A 19,780-nucleotide genomic window follows, 5' to 3' on the forward strand; every position below is an offset into this window, starting at 1 on the left:
GTGCAAATGGGGGAGGGGCAGGGAGAGAGGGAGACACAGCATCCGAAGCGGGCTCCAGGCTCCGAGCTGTCAGTGCAGAGCCCGACGCGGGGCTCGAACCCGTGAACCACGAGATCGTGACCTGAGCCGAAGTCAGACGCTCAACCCACTGCGCCACCCAGGCACCCCGAGATTCTGGCTTTAATGGGACTGCAGGTAGGGCTATGGCTTTAGTAGTTTTTTTTTTTTTCTTTAATACTAAGCATTTAAAGCCACTGCCCAAGAAGAATGCTTCTCAAACCTGGCTACACTCTGGAATCATCTCAGGAAGCTCTAAAATACAGATGCCTGGTTCCTACTCCCATTCTAACTGAATTGGTTGTGGTAGAATAAAAAACATATTTGATCTCTGTCCCTGGCACAGAGCTCCTGAAACCCAGTGGAATTTCCCTAGTGATACAAGTGTCCTTTGTTATTCATAACAAGGCCCTTTCAATCATACCTGAGTTTACGCTAAGGAGGTGACTCTTGTCACCTTCAGGATGGCAGATGGTCACCAGAAAACGATGTGATCAGAGGATTGGAACTTTCAGTCCCACCCCTGGGCCTCGGGACAGAGAGAAGGGCTGGAGATTAAGTTCAGTCACCAAAGGCCAATGACTTCATCAACCTTGCTTGTGTGATGGAATCGCCATAAAAGTTCCTAAGGGATGGGATTCAGAGAACTTCATATTGGTGAAAGCATCCGCTTGCTGGGAGGCTGGTACCCTCTAGCTCCGAGGGGACAGAGGCTCCCGCACTAGGGACCCTTCCAGATCTCTCCCTGCATCTGGCTGTTGCCATTTTCCTGAGTTCTGTGAGTCATTCTAGCAAACTATCCAATGGGAGTGGGGAGTGTGGGAATCCCTGAATTTGGAGTCAAGTTGGACGGAAATGCAGGTACCCGATGCCTGTGACTAGTGTCTGAGGTAGGGACGGTCTTACGGGACTGAGCCCTTAAATGTGTGGGATCGGATGCTAACTAGCATCAGAACCGAACTGGATTGGATTGGACCGGGTTGAATTGAAGGACACCCAGCTGGTGTCAGAGGATCTGAGAATTGGTGTTGGGAAGGCACCACAGATTTGTGGAAACACGTAGGAAAACCCCCGAGCTGGTATTGGGTGGAGGCTGGACATCAGGACGCTAAAAATTCCCCGGGTGATTTTAATCTGCAGCAAAAGCTGAGAACCACTGCCCAAGACCATGTGCACACATTTGAACTTGCCTTTCACTCCAAGCAAGATCTTCCTTCTTGTCCTCACTTCCCAGCCACAGTGAACTAGGTTTCTAAAATTAATGTCCCAGTGCAACTCAGTGCTCAATCGCACAGTCCTGCATTGTTTGCTGATTGTTTCATGCATCTTCCCTGCCCGGATATAATGCAAGCTCTGTGAAGATTCTGGCAATACCTTATACCTCTCTTAGTTCACGTTGTCAACTACGCTGCTAGGCATACGGCAGGTATTCAGCATATACGACTGATTAAAAATTGCTTTTTAGGCAGTATCACTGCAAGGATAACACCAAATCCTTGAAGGAGAAGAACTGAATGGTACACTTCTTTTTATCTCCTGTGACGGCTAGTGCGGTTCTTTGTATTAAAGATTTATCTACTTGTGGCCACAGAATCTAGAATAGCAAGGTTTTTTCTTAAGATTTTATTTTTTTTAATTTTTTTTTAACGTTTATTTATTTTTGAGACAGAAAGAGACAGAGCAGGAACGGGGGAGGGTCAGAGAGAGAGGGAGACACAGAATCTGAAACAGGCTTCAGGCTCTGAGCGGTCAGCACAGAGCCCGATGCGGGGCTCGAACTCACAGACCATGAGATCGTGACCCGAGCTGAAGTCGGACGCTTAACCAACTGAGCCAGCCAGGTGCCCCAAAACAGCAGTCCTAATGCAGACATTTGTTTTCCTCCCAGGGAGAAATGTGACATCTTGAAAGTGTTTCTTTTGAAAAAGAAAAATAGTTTTCACATCACCACTGATTACATTGATCTTCCTCCACTAAGTAGCAAGAACTTTTTCAGAGATTTCTAAGAAGTGAGTCAGTATTACAAATATCATTCTAAAAAACAAAACAAAACAAAACAAAACAAAAAAACAATGAGGCACCGAAATCAAGGATAGGATCAATCTCTATTGGGAGACGGTTCTAGAGACGTCCCGTAAAGACAAACCCAAGAGGGTTTATTCAAGAAATAAATTACCATGGACCGTTTTCTCCTCAGAGCTGGCCCATTTGCCAAGCTCTTCCCAGTGTTCTGAAAAATGGGAAAATGTTTTAATAATTATCTTAATTATTAACAGTCTCTAGCTTACTTTATAAAAGACTGTTAATAATCAATCACCTTTATGTTGTAAAGACTTTTGAATTTTTTTAAAGTAGTCTCTACACCCAACGTTGAGGCTCAAACTCACAACCCTGAGATCAGGGGTTGCATGCTCTATGGACTGAGCCACCCAGGCATCCCAATCAATCACCTTTTTAACAATGGGGGTGTACCATGTATTCCAGAAAACATGTGGCATCCGCTGGGATCACTCATAGGAGAAACATGGAAGGAGGGAGTTGCATGGACAAGGACAGCAAATAGGGGGTAGATGTTCAGTATCCAGAACGCTCTATCCAAGAATGCCAATGGCTACTCACATTGGTACTGAAAACCTTCTGTTATCAGACTGTTGGTCATGGAGTCATCGATAGTCAAGGGTGTTAGGATTCACCCCTAACTTAAAGGGCTACTTGTACCTCTGCTAAAAAGATTGTCTTTTCTGAGCTCACAAACCTCTCTCTTGCTCGTACAGAACCTGATTTTGTGCTAAAACAAACAAGCCAGCAAGCGAACCAAACAGGGGAGAGGGGGGAGCACATGTCCGGTCCGGCTGCTAAATCTCATAGGATTCGCAAAAACTGCATGAATTGGGAGCCGCCCGTGTGGTTCTGCCAGACACAATTATCTGTCACATTAGCACAGATTACCTTCTCGGTCGTTGAGTAAAGGCCCCCCTCGTCGCCCATCTGACTAACCTGTCGGAGGGCTGTGTGGATTTTCAACGACGATGGCTCTAGCTGCCGGGGCCACTTCTGCAATATGAGCTTTGGGCTGTGGCAACACTGTTGTGTCTCCCACAGTCCCGCTGAAAGATCAGACGTGATCTTGAGTCCTCCGAGAGGGGTAAATCCCTGGCCCATGGAACAGTCGGTAAGCATCCGTTCACTTGAATGAGTCCTACGAACTCACTCACGGTCGTAAAGCATCAGCCTCCGAGGACCCTCAATCCCCGCTCACAGGACCTTGCCCCGGAACCCCTGCCACTTCCTTCCGCCCTTGACCCCCAGCCGCCAACTTTCTCCCCTCCACCTCTAAACTCACCTAGACACACATGCCCTTCCCTTCAGTCTGTATGTCCTCTCTCTCCTCCTCGATCCACTGCCCATGTGCCGGACCCCAATATGCTCCCCTCCTTTGGGCCTTCTTCCTCCACAGCCCCTGCCGCGTCCTCAAGGAGGTGACGATGGCTCCTTCCTCAGCCTGCAAACGCGCTCGGATCCTTCCCTTCCTATAAAAACCAGCCGTCAAGCTCAGGCTTCCAAAGCTTCTTTCCTTTAACACCAACCCGCTGGAGAAGTCGGCCTACGATTTGGCCTCCGTGACATGCGCCCTCGCTCACTGTCCACCTGTCACCCCCGGGCTGTGGTGCCGTGCTTGGGGACGCTGCTCCCGCTGAGGCAAACTGAGGATCTGAGCACTCCAACGGCTTCATCCCAGTCTTCATCCTATCGGCTTCTATACAGAACTGGAAACTTCCCAGAAACCCAGGCCCCCTACTTCCTCACTGCCATTCATTCTCCAGACATTGGTGCTCTCATCTTCTCCAACCAGAACAGGGTCTCTCGGTTCGGGACTGTGGGCAGGCATCTGTGTGGGCAAAATGTACGCACGTGCACATACATAAGCTTTAGGGGGCAAAGGGTCCACAGTTTCGGCAGCTTCTCCGAAGGGTCTGTGGCCTCCCGGAAAGGAAAGGAACACTAGGTGACTACTGTAATAGTCTGAGTGCTGGCATCTACCCAAACCTTCCACCTGCCTAGTTCCTACCTGAGCCTTCATGGTACTATCACAAGTGTTTTTCAGGGGCGGCTCAGTCAGCTGAGCGTCTGACTCTCCATTTCGGCTCAGGTTATGATCTCACGGTTTGTGAGTTTGAGCCCCCCCCCCCCCACATTGGGCTCTCTGCTGTCCATGCAGAGCCCGCTTTGGATCCTCTGTCCCCCCCTTCTCTGTCCCTCCCCTGCTCACATGCGCGCACACTCTCTTTCTCTCTCTCAAAAATAAACATTACAAAAAAGAAGCAGGGGCGACTGGGTGGCTGAGTCAGTTAAGCATCTGACTTTGGCTCAGGTCATGATCTCACAGTTTGTGAGTTCGAGCCCCGCATTGGGTTCTGTGCTGTCAGCACGGAGCCTGGAGCCTGCTTCGGATTCTGTGTCTCCCTCTCTCTCTGCTCCTCCCCTGCTCACATGCTGTCTCTCTTTCAAAAATAAAAATTAAAAAAAAAAATTAAAAAATATATATTTAAAAAAAAGAAAAGCAAAGGCTTACGATATGTGTATTTCCTTTTCCTTAAATAATAATTACCCATAAGAAAGTACCTGTATACATCTGTGCATAAAACCTCCCAGAGAATCACAAACCTTCCCTTACCATACTATGACTTTCTGTACGGTCTGAAATTTCTTTTTTTCTTGATTTTTTTTAACAGTTATTCATTTTTGAGAGACAGAGCGCAACTGGGGGTGGGGCAGAGAGAAAGGGAGACACAGAATCCGAAGCAGGCTCTGGGCTCCGAGCTGTCAGCACAGAGCCCCACGTGGGGCTCGAACTCACTAGCCGTGAGATCATGACCTGAGCTGAAGTGGGATGCTTAACCGACTCAGCCACTCAGGCGCCCCTGTACTGTCTGAAATTTCTAACCCCGTACATGCCTTTACCAATGCTAACTAAATGACAAAATGATGGTCTGTTGATTTTTCTTCTTTAGAGATCTCTGTGCTACATGGAATAAAGAAAAACCAATCTAATACACGTTTGTAAAGAAGAAGGAAAAATTCAAAACAAAATGCTACGTTAAAAGCTGATATGTTACGTACTTTCGTGACCTTCCATTTTTTTACTTTTTTTTTTCCTTTAACCTCTGCAGGTCAGTGATCCTCTAAAGAAAAAAGGAAAGGGGAAAAAAAAAAAAAAAAACAACCTACTGCAGGTTAGACTTTTATCTGCCAGGAGACCAGACACTGCCAGACGAATTTTTCAGATGCTGGTCCCTGTCAGTCACAGACAAGGCTTCTACCCTAGTTTTCCGCTGATTATTACTGAAAAGCATACCGCATCCATCAGACACAGGACCCTGGGAGTCCCTCCGGCCACAGAGCTCGGTAGGGCAGGGACCTGGGCCCCAGCACACAAGTCAGCCACGACAGGTCGGCTTGCGGGCTTTATCGATGTTTGCTGATGATCCCCACACATGTTCCAGATGTGCTGACCTCATAAAACTGCCACCCACCACAAGCTGTGAAAGAATTGCTCCCTCGCTGTGTTTTTCCCATCGCTCAACCATGGCAACCCCCCGGGGTGACCCTCTCGGGCTGTGCCCTGTGCCAAGGGCCTGCCCACTCCTGTTCCCTGGGGCTCCAGTGACCGCTTGGTCCTGGGCCCCTGCATCACAGGGGCCCTGCCTTTCGTCCCCACCCAGCTTGTGCCTGAATCCTGGCTGGAAACTGGAACCAATATCTTTCTCAAAGTTGCCTGTGTGCCAGGCACTCTGTACATCCTCCCAGGCTGCAGAGACAGGGCGCTGCTCTTCCGTGAGGGAGTCTGAAGTTTGAGAAAAGAAATTCAGAAACGATGACAAATCATCTGACACAAAGGACCCTGCGGGACGCAGGAGACGTACCAGGGGCTCCGGGAGTAAGAGGATGAAGAGATCATCCCCGCCTGGGAAGGACAGGAAGAGGTCCATGAGTGAGGCAGCCTTTGTGGTTGATACTGATGGATGAACAGGATTTCTGCTGGGTGGGATGCAGGCCATAGTTTCTGACGAGGAGAAAGGCTATTTTTCAAACCCTGTGTATAAATAATGAACAAATGTGGCCTCCTGTCTGTATGTTCTTTCTAATCAGCTGGGGTTTTTTTGGTCTGAAACACGATACTACGGCCTCCAAAATTGTGCAGAGGAAAAAAAATATATATCTTTCAGGGAATCATCATTCAACCCTCTATGGAATCTCGAAAACTTTTATCACACATTCCCCCCGACCAGGTTCTTTCTTTTCAATAGCCTAACTAGTGGTATTACATATAGTCACTGTCATTTAAAATCATGTATACTATCGGGGCGCCTGGGCGGCTTAGCCGGTTAAGTGTCCGACTTTGGCTCAGGTCGTGATCTCACGGTCTGTAGGTTCAAGCCCCGCGTCGGGCTCTGTGCTGACAGCTCAGAGCCTGGAGCCTGCTTTCAGATTCTGGGTCTCCCTCTCTCTTTGCCCTTCCCTCACTCACTTTCTCTCTCAAAAATAAACATTAAAAAAAATTTAAATCAGGTATACTATCAATGTCTGCGTGACAAATGACATGATTCCTCAGCATGTCATTAAAACGGGCGGGTGTCATTATTAATAATGACAGATAATAGCTACCAGCTATGGAGCAGCACACACGGACTTCAAATGTTACCACCCGAAGGTTTTCACGGTGAAAAGTGAACGGTTTTAAAGAATTTCCGTATCATCCGTTATGACCCAAGTTTTGCAACACTTGCTAAAGAAGGGCAGGATGTGATTCTTCCTTCTGGGTAACTGTGCGCTCTCGTAAGTCTGGAAGGGTCCCTGAGACAGTCGAGTCAGTCTGAGATGGTCTGCTAATGCTGTTGCTCTCTGCTCCCTCGCTGGGGCTGTGCAGGTCTGTCCTCGCAAAAGAGGGCTGGATACACACACCTTACGGCCGGGACTTTTACAGACAAGTCACACTCCATCCCTACCCCTCTCTCATGCACACACACCCGCGCGCACACACACACACACCTGAAACATGGCTTCAAGGTCACCTCCTTGATCCCGTAATAATTGCTCTCTCTCTTCTCAAGTAGGATCAACCAGACACTAAAAAGCACCCTGCTAATTAGAACCCAATCTGCCTTTTAATTAGATAAAGTGCCAAGGCTGCCCCCAAATCCTGAGTTTCGACATTCTGAAGGACTTCTCTGTGTTTAAACTTTTTTAACGTTTATTTATTTTTCAGAGAGAGAGAGAGAGAGCACGCGTGCGAATAGGGAAGAGGCAGAGAGAGAGGGAGACACAGAATCCGAAGCAGGCTCCAGGCTCCGAGCTGTCAGCCCAGAGCCCGATGCGGGGCTCGAACCCACGAACCGCGAGATCGTGACCTGAGCCGAAGTCAGAAGCTCAACCGACTGAGCCACCCAGGCGCCCCAGGACTTCGCTGTTAATAAGGAACAGGGGTGGAAAAATGTATTCTCTGAAGATTTTCAGAGGTTCGGCCCCGAGAAAATGTAAGTTATGCCTAGATGTACCTATTTTTTAGTTAGCAGGGAAAGGCGGTCTGAAATTCCTATTTTGCCACTAATGATTCTCCAATTTCTACGATTTTCAAGTTCACACTGCCTGTTTTCTCCTTACTAAGTGGTGGTGGAGGCGGGAGAGTTGTTTCCTAAAGGTTTGTAGGCATTCGCCAACGTGCAAAGAGGATGAATTCCAAAAGTGTGTTAGTGAGCGGACTGGGACACTTGCCCATAGGAACGACGCTGTGTGTACAGAAGACGGGGCCCCAGGCAGCCCGCATTGTCGCTAAGGGGAACCGCGCTAACCCAGCCCTACCCGATCAATACAGACAACAGTCCTAACCTGCATCCACGGCGAACACCTTCTCGGTGTGGCAGTGGAGTCACCCTGACCTCCTGCGACTTGCCTCCCGAAGGCGCAGGACACAGTTCACGGGGGTATTTTGGCCACACTAGGAGCTATGCGTTCCTGAAAATCCTCACATCCTGCAATATCATGCTCTAAAAGTCACAGGATCTATGGTGAAAACACCGTTAGGGCCAGACCACTTGAAACCTCTGTAACTTTGTAACCAGAGCACTAACTCAAAGAATAATTAACACCGGGGGAGATGACTTACTGGCTGTGGCTATCTGGGGGGCGGGGGGCTGGGGGGGTTACACGTGCACAGAACCAGAACCGCAAGGCTGGCCCGCAGACGGGGTGAGGTTCGGAGCCACCGGGAGGACCCCTGCCGGGAGCCCAGGGTCCTGCATGCACAGCTGGGGGCGCCTTCTCTAGGCAGGGGGGGCCCTGGGCAGAGGCGCCCTTTTTTAATTTTCTTAAAATAGAGTCGAAAGGGCATGTGTTGCCTGTGAGGGCTCTCTCCTTGCTGTAATTCTAGTCCTGCTGTGAGTCTGCTCCTCTTGCCAAAGAGAAACTGCCTCTCCACCAGTCCGACCCCCTGGATCTCCTGACGCCATATTCCTTGGACTTCTTGATCGCTACTCTGTGTTACGGAACCACGCGCCCCAGCACATCAAACTGTGTTCCGGGGACCAGAGGCTAGCTGGCTCCTCAGAGCCCTTGACTCGGTTAGAAAAGGACCTTTCCTAGGTCTTGCCCTTTGTGACAGCTCTGGATTAGAGACGAAGGGGCGGCTAATTCTCTTAACATCCGGGCCAATGCAGGAAACTCTGCTGTGTTCTACTTAGTCATCAGAAGTGATTCTCCATTTCTCTCAAAGTCCATGAATCCTGGGTGAGTCAGTCTGATTTTCTAGACCAGACTGTCCCATTGAAACGTAATATAAGCCACATATGCAATTAAAAAATTAGTTGCCATGGGGCGCCTGGGTGGCTCGGTTGGTTAAGCATGTGACTCTTGATCTCGGCTCAGGTCACGATCTCGTGGTTTTGAGTTTAAGCCCCACGTCGGGCTCCCCGCGTCAGGCTCTGTGCTGACAGTGCGGAGTCGGCTTCAGATTCTCTCTCTCCTTCTCTCTCTCTCTGCCTCTCCCGTACTCACTCTCCTTCTTCTCTCTCTAAATAAATTTAAAAAAAATTAGAAGCTACATTAAAAAAGTAAAAAGAATCAAATCCATTTAATAGTATATTTTATATAAGCTAGTATATACCAAATATTATCATTTCAACATGGAAACAACATAAAAATTATTAACAAGATACTTTGTGTTCTTCATCCCAAATCTTCAAAATTCAGTGTTATTTTCCACACACAGCACATCTCAATTCAGACCAGCTACATTTCAAGTGTTCAATGGCCAAGTGTGGCCAGTGACCATCGGGCTGGACAACAGATCTAGATAGATAGTCTGTAGACAGCCAAGTGTCATATTTCTGAAGATATATAATTAACGGACTACAAAACCCACTGAAGCACAAAAAAATGTTTTTCAAGTTCATATTCTCATCCCATGAAAGAATCCCTTTCACTTGTCAGTTTCAGTGTGAATGTATTAGCCATTAGTCACCCAGAACATTCAGTTTATCAGGACATCCCAATCCCTAACTACGCTCAGTCTGGTTTTTTTTTAAACAGCTTTAGTAAGATATAATTCATATAAATTCACCCATGTAAAGTATACAATGGTATGGGTTTATTACATTTTTTTTTTAACAGTGGTAAAATACCTATCATGTAAAACTTAAGTGTACAATTCAGTGGCCTCAATTACGTTCAGGGTGTTGGGCAACCCTCCCTGCTATCTATTTCCAAAATGCTGTCATGACCGCAAACAGAAACCCTGCGTCTAGAAAGCAGGCGTCCTCTCCACTGATAGGGTAAAGTGCACCTGTGTAAGATCAACAGGCCAACAGCAGTGATCTTGGTGTTAGCATCACGGTGTCGGGACCAGGAACGCTGTGCTGTGCCTACAGACACTTCCCAGAACCCTCTCTTCCCTCCCTTTCTGAAGCTGGTAAGTTTTGGGATATCATCTCGCTTCGCAAAACGTTTTGTAATAAATCCGTGAGTGGCTCGGCACCCCGTCTGCTCCCCTGTACTCAGTCTCCGGGTTTTCTGATGATGCAATCCCATGTTCTTTTCTTTTCTTTTCTTTTTTTTAACTTTTATTAATTTTTGAGAGACAGGGTGTGAGCAGTGGAGGGGCAGAGAGAGAGGGAGACACAGAATCTGAAGCAGGCTCCGGGCTCTGAGCTGTTAGCACAGAGCCCGACGCGGGGCTCGAACCCACGAACTGTGAGATCGTGACCCGAGCCGAAGTGGGACGCTTGCTCAACCGACTGAGCCACCCAGGTGCCCCAAACACTCCCATGTTCTTTCAAATGACATCGCCATAACGGAGGAAAGAGCTACAACCCGACCAGAACCTGAAGTTACAGACGCACCTCTGAAGAAATAAAACTCTTGTGCTTTTCTCGAACATTTGTTTCGAAACAAGAGAATGCTGCTCCACCAGAGCGTCTTCCTTTCACATACTTTCCTTTTCCTTTTTTTTTTTTTTTTTCCTAAACAGTTCTCAAGGAAAAATAAAAGAAGTTCCGATTGCCTCTATGAGTTTTATGAGGATAGAACAAGATGTGGAGAAAACATCTCGGAGCACCGACCGGAGTTAATTAATTCCAGCATCACCTCCTTACGTGAGGCCGGAGCTTGTGAGCAGATGTGCGGGCTAAATATTCCGGGTCGGTCTTAGCACATTATTGAAAGTAACCTCTCCTCCCCCAGAAGAGTCTGGCACGCAGCTTGCAGTCCACGGCAAGCAGCTTGGACACGTAGAGAAGTGGAATTTAACATTTCCTGATGCCCACTTTCCCATTGATTTCCAAACCTTTGCCTCTCAACAGGAAAGAAAAGGAAGGGAAAAAATGTCCCCGTGGTCGCACGTATACATGCTGAGTATCAGCCACTAAAAGAAAAGCTGAGGAAGCAATTTTAAACCCTGTTGCCACAAATGTGTTTGGGGAACTTTCACCTTGTTTCTCATAAACTAGAAGGTACACTTCACGTTCCTTTTGATTTCTAATGACCAACGCGTTTAAACTAACATTTCATTTCCAACCCGTGTCTGTTTCAGGGCTAGCAGCTGGACGATTTATTTTGCTAGCTGGTGATAGAATTAAATACCGAGTCTTTGAAAACGTTTACAAGCTTTCCCTCTAACCTTGGGTGCACGTTCCAAATTAGGCTACTTTGATTTTTATTAGCTAAAGGTTTACATACTGAAATACTAACACTGTTACCTTCAGAATAAATTGTTTATAGCTCAGGTGCGGCTTAAAACATTTTCTTCGTCTGTGGGGATACTTTGGAGATCGGGGAGGAGGAAGGTTGCATTGGTTCACTCTGGATCAACAAGTTTCCTTTGTGAGTGAAACAATACGAAGGGCGCACAGATGCAGACACAGGACCGGAGGCGGCTGTGTAAAGGGTTCTGGTCCTCCGCAAAAACACGGGCTTCCTCTGAGCATCCCAAGTGCTTTATAATCACGAAATCACTATCCCGGTGGAGGGCCCCGTGACGCGCTCTTAAGATTGAGTCTTTAATACCAGCATTTGGACGCAGTAGACAAGGCGTGAGCTGGGACCCCAGGCCAACCTGCTTGCAAATCGTGACTCTTTCATTTATTAGCGGTATAGTCTTGCCCCAATAATTTAACCCAAGTCTTGGTGTCTAACCCTGCGAAATGGGGAAGAATTACTCCCTCCTTGTAACTTTATTGTGATCACTTGCACTGAACAGAAGTCCAATTGGTGTTTTCGATGGAGCCGAAGAACCTTCGTCACAAGGACGTCCCCGTGTGTCAGCCCGCGACGGTCACTCATGGCACATTCAGTCACTCCGTCGAAAACGTCTACTGTCTCTACGGAAAGACAAGATCGAGGCAGTCCCTTGTCTTTAGGGGCACACACACAGCACTTCTGGGGACCGCGGATATCGAGATGAGGAGGGGGAGGAAATCCAACATGGGGGACACTAGCCTGGCTTCACGGACTGTAGCAAGAACCCAGTGAAAGGGGCCGATGGGAAGAGGCTTATGGAGAAGATGACGTTGGAGCTTTGACTGTGTCTGTTAGATAGGAAAGGCAGGAAGAGCATCCCCGGGAGAGGGGACGATATGTGAGAAGGCAGAGGACTGGGATGGGTCGTTGTGGTCGGCGTGGCCACCAGTAGGTGAGGCCGCCTAGGGCCTTCGTGTGCCAGCCTCTGAGAGCTGTTCTTTTGCCCTAAAGGGGACAAGGAGCCACTAGAGGTTTCTAGCGTGGAAATCACACCATCATCTTTGTTTAGAGAAGCTGGATCTGTCAGCAGAGGGGCAGATAGACTGGGGCACTGAAACGCTGGTGCCGGTTTCGGCACTGGTTCTCAAAGGGAGAAGACGGGCCTCGGGACCAGGCGGAGGAAAGATGGGGGAGATGTCTCAGGGGTGAGAGGAACTGCATTTGGTGACACGCTACAGCAGGCCTGACCTGGAAGCAAGCGGGATGGGGACACCAATGACCAAGAAAGAAGGTAAGGAGCGCAACGCGTTTGTGGGGGAGGTCCCTCTCCAGGTGAGGGCGCTGAGGAAAGGCGGACCTGGCGTTGCGGAGAGACAGAGTGAAAGCTGACCAGCACCCGTATGAGGCTTGAGCCACAGGGACGGATCAGGGTACCGCTCATCCGTCGGGGATGGGACAGGACCCAGAAGGCAGACACAGAGGACAGGGCCGCGGACGGCCCGGGATTTAGGAGCTGAAAACGATGTAACGCTTTCTTCCCACCGCGCAGAGAGCACCAGAACACTATCCCATATGTAAATAAGGCATCTTTGGAATCGAAGCACAAGAAACTTACACGGCGTTGAAGAAACTTAGAAGTGGACTGAAAAAGGGCCTTAAGGATTGACCTAAGGGATTCCAGCATCATCCGTTAGGTAATGAGAAAACACCCGGAGCTTTCTGAGCATTGAAGTCCTGTGACTGAAGTGGTATTTTTGAAAAGACTGATACGAGTGGTGTGCAGGGAGGAAGACAACGGGGGAGTCTCCTCCACGAGGGAGCCCACGAGGAAGTAACTGTGGGAACCGAGCCCCTGATCTCCGTCCGTGCCGCACCAAAGAAGCCATCTGTTGAGGTTCCACGGGATCGCCACCACGCTTAGGACGGAATCTGGACCCCAGGCTACTCAGGTTTTAATAATCCGGATAACAATTTGATGGCGATGGACATAACAGTGGATGATGAACCGTCCGAAAACCCCGGGTGAGCTGAGAGATGTTTGGCCTGCATCAACATCCGAGCTCTGAGATGGGGGAAGGGATTGGGGGCTGGGGGGGGCGGAATACAAGGCAGATTTACAAAAGAAAAGGCCGCATTGTGTGCGCACTGCCTCCCACCATCTGTTCTTCCCCCAGGTTAGCGGAATGAAATAAACTCTCTGGGCAAGATATTGATTCACATTTTTCAAGTGCTGACGCCCGCTCCGGCCGCAGAGCTGAGGTCAGAATTCTTGTGTCCTTTTCCAGCCAAACTGATTTCAGGACAGGCAAGCAATCACACAATGCTCTTCCGTGCAATAAATATGAAAATACTTAACCTCCCTGGGGTATTAGGGAGCATAAATCATGTCTTTAAAGGCCCGTGACGAGCTGAAATGAAAAGCGTTCAAAGTAGGAAACGCCACGAGCCCACGACTGCGGCCGCTCACTGGGTTGTTTTGTGCAGATCGTTGTGCTATTAACTTCGTGAGTTTTATGGTCTGAAAGTATTCATCAATAGCTAACTATCAGATTGCTTAAACGCTCTACGGCTTGCACATCTGTCCAAATGGGCTAAAGTCTCCAACATTTATCGTCTTGCTCAAAACAGCTGGTTTTTCCTTTCTTTTTTTTTTTTTTTTAAAGGACTTCTTGATGGAGCCATTAACAAGAGGGTTCCCTCCTGAGGGCCGACGACAGCCTGTGGCTGGGGGACCCCGCTACAAGCATGGAGGCTTTCCCCAGTCTGGTATTAAGAGATTTCAGAGAAGGGGTGAGGGAGAGATGAATCCAAGTGGGAGAGGAGCAGGGGCAGGGATTACGGCTCACCGCTTTGTGTACGTGAGCAAGGAAAACGGAGTCAGACGGCTGTGGGCTCTCGATGCACACAAGGAGCGACTCTAGTAACGTTAAGTACAAATTAAATGATAGAAGCCACAGCTGATTTTTACGAGTGTGGTGAACGGCAGGCCTCGAGAGCTGGTCACAGAGGGGCACCAAGTAGCTGTTGTGCCAGCTGGGAGACATTAAGGCAACAGACATCACCCCTGTTGAGTGAGATGAGGCCTCTCCTCCCCACAAGCAACGCCTTTCTGCCTCCCCCCTACCCGCCCCCCCCCCCCCTGCAGATTTTCATGTCAAAGGCACTACGCTGGGAGGGATCTCCGTGGCTGCTTTCCCCTCTGGCGAAGTCCAGCCACTGCCCAAGGTAGGAACCTCGTCTGTCAGCGTCACATGTACTTGTGGGGCCACCGCGATGATTCTATGATTCCCTTTCACGGTTACAAAGTGCTTCCTGGAGTAAAATCCGACGCCGGCACCCCCGGGTCCCAGCTCTGGCCCCTTGGGTCAAGTAGAACACGTCGATTTCTGCTTGAAACATTCGATAACCTCTCCTTTACAACATACCTCTTTCTTTGTGTTTTGTTTTGTTTTGTTTTGTTTTTTTTCCCCTCAAGTACCTAGGCCACTTTGCAGATCTAAGTGTGATCCAGGGACCAGTGGTTTGGGCACCGGCTGGAAGCAGTCAGAAATGCAGACTCCCAGGCCCCACTTCCGGCCTCCTGACCAGGAATCTGCACTGTCACAAGATTCCCAGGTAATTCATACGCACGTGAGAGCTTGGGACCAGACGCTGGTAAACATTTTCCGCAATGGGCCAGATGGTAAATATTTTAGGCTTTGCAGGCCGTAGGTCTCTGTGGCAATTAGCACCAAGAGCAACCATAGATAATATGTAATCGAACAAGCATGGCTGTATTAAAAATTTAAAAAAAAACCAACTTTATGGACACTGACGTTTGAATTTCATGTAACGTTCACATGTCACGAAGCAGCATTACCGCTTTTGGCTTTCCCAACCATTTAAAAATACAGAAGCCTATAATCTTAGCTTGTGTATCGTACAGGGGACGGGCAGGCAGCGGGGCCCCCAGGTTGCTGAGCCCTGCTCTGCCTGGTAACACTGCCAATTACACTGGGGCTTGGTCCTCAACTCTACATTATGTATTCCGCTTCCTTAACGCGCCATGCATAACCGAATCAAACACAAAGGATGATTTTTCAGCAAGGGCGAGACCATTATTCCTTTTGACTCTAACTCAGTATTTCTTCTGATGCAGATGGGTGCTTAACACAACACTTATTTTTAGCACAGCAGTATATATATATATATATATATATATATATATATATATATATATATAACAGTGGGATGATATATCTGTGAACAATTAAAAGTTGTTTTCTTTCTTTCCTTTTGTTAATCATTTTGCAGAATGAACTTTTATCTTCAGGAGCCGTATCTTGGCACTGCGATAACTGATGGCCACTGACTACACTGACTGCTACTATACTTTCCTCCATATAAATGCGGTTAAGTTTTCATCAAGAAGGTACCACTGATGCTCCTTCCTGACAGGGGAAGGGGTTAGTCTAGAGCCGGAACACCCTGCCATCCTTCTTCTTCTTGTTTTTTTTTAACCACTGAAAAAGTTCTCACCAGAATATCCCCTGGCATACAGGAAAGATAAAAAGACATGAAGCAAACAAAGTAAGTCCTTCCCACGTGGGATTTTTCAAACCTTGGTCAAGACGGATAAGGGAGAGCTGCGTGGTGATGGCATAACCCAGCCCATTTCCACAACCCTGGAAGGTCTCACCAGGAAAGGCAGGAAAAGAGAAGCCGTAGAGAAAACAGCTGAGAATTACTTTCAGAGTCTAATGACTTCCGATCTGAGTTACTCCATTAGATCCCACAGGGGGGATCACTGAATGAGATGATTTTACTTCCTTATTTTAAAAAAAAATTTTTTTTTAATGTTTATTTATTTTTGAAAGAGAGAGAGAGAGACAGAGCACAGGCAGGGGAGGGGCAGAGAGAGAGAGGGAGACACAGAATCCGAAGCAGGCTCCAGGCTCTGAGCCGTCAGCACAGAGCCCGACGCGGGGCTCGAACCCACGAACAGCGAGATCGTGACCTGAGCCAAAGCTGGATGCTTAACCGACTGGTACCATTACTTACTGGGGCTGGGAGCCATCTCTTATCATCCCAGGCCCTCAGCCCTCCCTTTCGATCCCTCCCCAAAGCTTGCAGATTCTTCCTTTCCCTCTCTCTGACATGCCCCACTCTCCCTTACTGTCAGCATCCTAGTTAATGCTTCCATCGAAATCTATCGGGCCACGGACATCCGTGATCCTCGACGTCACTGCCCGACGAAATCCACATGAACCACTTTTTTCTTTTTTTTTTCGTTTTACTGTCACAGACACTCTCAACAATCCTCAGTAGCTTCCCAACACTGAAGTCACTAGCCCCAAGTTCCCAAAGCTTTCGCCCACTCCTCCTTCAGGGAAGAATGGCCCAGCTCTGCAGCAATTTGACACCAAAGCGATTCCCACCCTCTCCTTCCAGAGCTCTTTTCTTTCCGTTTCATCTACCTTATGTTTACTAGCTCTTCCTGGAGTCTGGAGAGCCCCACCTACCCTGACTGAGGCGCAAACACAATCCCCGCGGCTCCTTTACACCTCTGTACTTAAAGATAACAGAATCTGCTTATCCAGTGGGCTGGGGTGGTTACGAAATTATTAAACTCCCACCAAACGATACACAACTTTTCTTTCTGACCCTCCTTCAAGGCTGTCCGCTCTGCCTTCCCCCGTGCATGAGTGACTTCTTCGTCCCTATCATCGCTCATTCATTCACACCTCCCTCCCCCACCCCCCGCCCCTGCCCCAGGCCACAGCAGCGTGCCACATCAAGTTCCACACAAAAAAGATCTTCCTTGCACGTCCGCTCCCATCCACAGGGGCTCCCTCCATCCCTCATTCACAAAACTTTCACACGTTCTTCTCTTACTCGGCTCTTCAGCTCTACCAACGGAGTCCTTTGGCTGGGCCAGGCTTTCTGGACTACACCGGCACCTTCCGGTCCTAGTGAACTTTCAGAAGCGTAAGACACTCCGTGTCCAGTCGGCAATGGCTCAGTGGAATTATTTCCTGCCTCGACCCGGCCATTCTACCGTAACTCATCACAATAGCCCTCCGTGCAAAGTTGGGAAGCACTGTTCATGGCAGTAACACCCGGAGCTTAGAGAAGTGATCTAAGATGCTAAACCCCAGGACCTTTTCATGTGCAAGAGTGTCATGAGCACATCGTCTTTCCAAAAGAAAAACAGCGAATAGTGCGTGTGTGTGTGTGTGTGTGTGTGTGTGATTACACACTTAACACACATTCTCTCTCTCTCTTTTTCTCTTTGATGCAACTTCCTGACCCTCAAAGCCATTTCCCTAGGGTACGGGCCGTGGATATGTCCGTGGATGTTTCAATAGCTGGTCGTGTCAAGGCAGACAGACTTTTTGTCTTCACCCCCGAAAAGAACTGAGACAGACTCTTTCTTTCAAAAGTTGGCAGAGATGTGCGGCACGGAGGTCCAGCTCATTTGTCGAGGCGAACATGTTGCTGTCTAACACAGACCGATCACCAGCTGGGAAGCAAGGCATTCGCTGTAGGTTCACAATAACACTGGCTCTTTGCTGCTCGGCTGACCATCAGTGACAGATTGATGTTCAGTTCTTTGCACGGGGACGCTGGCTGCACGGGAGAACTTGGGGCAGCTAAGCAGGTTGTAAGTATATTATTCATGCACTCCCTGCCTAGAAAAATAAAAGCTTCCCACCTTTCTGACCTGAGTTTGGAGAACCGTCAGGGACCGAGTTTGCTTTGTGACTTGGAAGGCTGCTCCCAGCCTTCCAGAGAGGCATAAAAAATGAGTACCTATTGGCACTTTCCAATGACATGCCAAGATCCACAAAGGGAAACGACCACGGAGCGTTTTTTTTTTTTTTCCTTTTCCCACTGCGAGTGGGAGAGAAGAGACATGATATTTCATGCCGCGGCTAAAAGAGTCGGTTTTGTAAAAACAGATGAAGTCCGGCAAGCCAGGCCAGGATCTCGGGAAAAGAACGGCATGTTGCTGGGTGTCTCTGAGGCCGGGGAGGAGAGCGAACCTCTCCAAAGGAAGAGCTTTAGGGCACCACGCAAGCAGGCAAGGCAACAGTCACTTAAGGAAACTGGTACCTGAGTCACAAAAGTTGAAAAATGGGTCAACCTGTTGATGGGCTTTATGTCGTCCGCGTCTGAGTTGTTAAATTTTCCAAGCTTTTGCACTTTTTAAAAAAGCGTGACATGCTTCCAAGCTAGGATTTACTTTTTGAAACCATGATGATAATGGGGCACCTGGGTGGTTCCGTCGGTTAAGCATCTGACTCTTGATTTCGGCTCAGGTCATGATCTCCCAGGCGTGGGATGGAGACCCTGCTTAAGACCCTCTCTCTCTTTCCCTCTGCCCCTCTCCCCTGCTCTCACGCACGTGCGCGTGCGCACACGTTCTCTCTCTCCCCAAAACAAAAACTAGTAACAAAAAAACCAAACTGTGATGATACTTTAGGTGCATTAATATCGCAAAAGCTGTCTTCTACACTTGTCTTGCCGTTAAGACATTTTCACCAAAGACCCCGAGCACAAGAAAAGGGGGTAATCAACTCGGGCGTCGGGGACGATCTTGCTAGATCTTACAAGATCTTACAATCGTACCTATTGGCACTTTCAATCGTAAGATCTTGTAAGATCTAACGATTCTTACGAGAATGCCTAGCGCAGAGCGGATCCTCACTAAATGTTCGCTGACTGCCTGGCCATTCGCTGGAAGCCGACGTGGCAACACCATTATTTGTTATTCTAGTCTACGAGGAGGCTAATGTCGAAATCTCGTGAGCCGTCTTCCAACAGGCTCCGAGAACCGTCTCGACCAAGAGACGCGGTCAACGACCCTACCGTTCCTGCTGCGCTCGCGCCTCGGTCCACAGTCGAAGGTATTACATGAAAGCCGGATGCGAAGAAGATGCTTGCCCGTGGGATTAATTTCCGCACGCCTAGCGAGAGGGAGGAAGCGGACTACTGTTTTCCTTTTCACGGGAGCGCTCTATGGGTTACTCGCTACAAAGATAGAAGAGGAATGAATATGTACCAGTTAATGACGGGGAGATGCTACGGTTTTGTGGCAGCAGTACAAAGCCAGGAAGTTTAGCAGTTTCCAGAAAGCCGCATATGCTTTTCAGCGAAAGGGCTTGTGATAGCACTTCCTAATGAAATGCCAAAATCCACACCGAGAATGACGGAGTAGCCGGGGTTTTTTTTTTTCTTTTTTCCGTTTTCCCAACACGGAAGATACGCGGCATGTCACGTCACCGCCAAAATAGTTTGTCTTGTAACAATATATGAAGGGAGACAGCTTATTACACCACCTGTACTGTACTATTTGTTAGTATTTTAATAGGCGATTAATCTTGATGTGATAGGATTTAAGATTTTTATTTTTTGGCACATATGCTCAAGCTATTATGTTATAAATCTCAAACATTTCAGCAAATGTCATCCTGATTGTTCCCTACTGCACAGAACACTACCAGTGAAATAT

The 19,780-nt window shown here is 48.3% G+C and overlaps 1 protein-coding gene and 1 long non-coding RNA gene across 3 annotated transcripts in view; one reads left to right on the forward strand and one right to left on the reverse strand.

Moving 5' to 3' along the window:
* STX8 (syntaxin 8) overlaps positions 1-19,780 on the reverse strand; it is a 252,235-nt gene that overhangs the window by 131,026 nt on the left and 101,429 nt on the right. The gene's annotated exons all lie outside the window — the stretch shown is intronic.
* Positions 11,579-18,699, forward strand: LOC122206882. 2 transcript variants are annotated; one of them, XR_006196610.1, is made up of 7 exons: positions 11,579-13,308; positions 13,461-13,545; positions 13,950-14,052; positions 14,432-14,511; positions 14,762-14,901; positions 15,580-15,697; positions 17,584-18,699. It is a non-coding gene; the product is annotated as an uncharacterized LOC122206882 (long non-coding RNA). The 2 variants fall into 2 exon arrangements; XR_006196611.1 differs by lacking the exon at positions 17,584-18,699 and having other exon boundaries at positions 11,579-12,577; positions 15,580-16,009.

This window comes from Panthera leo, chromosome E1 (assembly GCF_018350215.1).
Source record: "Panthera leo isolate Ple1 chromosome E1, P.leo_Ple1_pat1.1, whole genome shotgun sequence".
NCBI lineage: Eukaryota > Metazoa > Chordata > Mammalia > Carnivora > Felidae > Panthera > Panthera leo.